Here is a 240-nt window from a genome sequence, read left to right as displayed (position 1 = left end):
TTTTTTTTTTTTTTTTTTTTTTTACTTTTGTGTTGTACTTTTTAAATTTATTTTCGTCATTATTACAGTTTTTTTTTTTCTTTTGTTTTGTTTAAAGCTTCTCTATCAAATACACACCCGGATTTTTATTCTATTTTTACACATTGTTAGCAGACGCACACGTAGAAGCATATTCTTTTTCTTTCTTACTCTGCTATCGTTCCTTCTTTTATTATTATTATTATTATTATTATTATTATT

The sequence above is a fragment of the Trypanosoma theileri genome, assembly GCF_002087225.1.
Source record: "Trypanosoma theileri isolate Edinburgh chromosome Unknown TM35_Tth_3_V1, whole genome shotgun sequence".
NCBI lineage: Eukaryota > Euglenozoa > Kinetoplastea > Trypanosomatida > Trypanosomatidae > Trypanosoma > Trypanosoma theileri.
The sequence above is the reverse complement of the archived record's forward strand: the minus strand, read 5'-3'. Positions refer to the sequence as shown.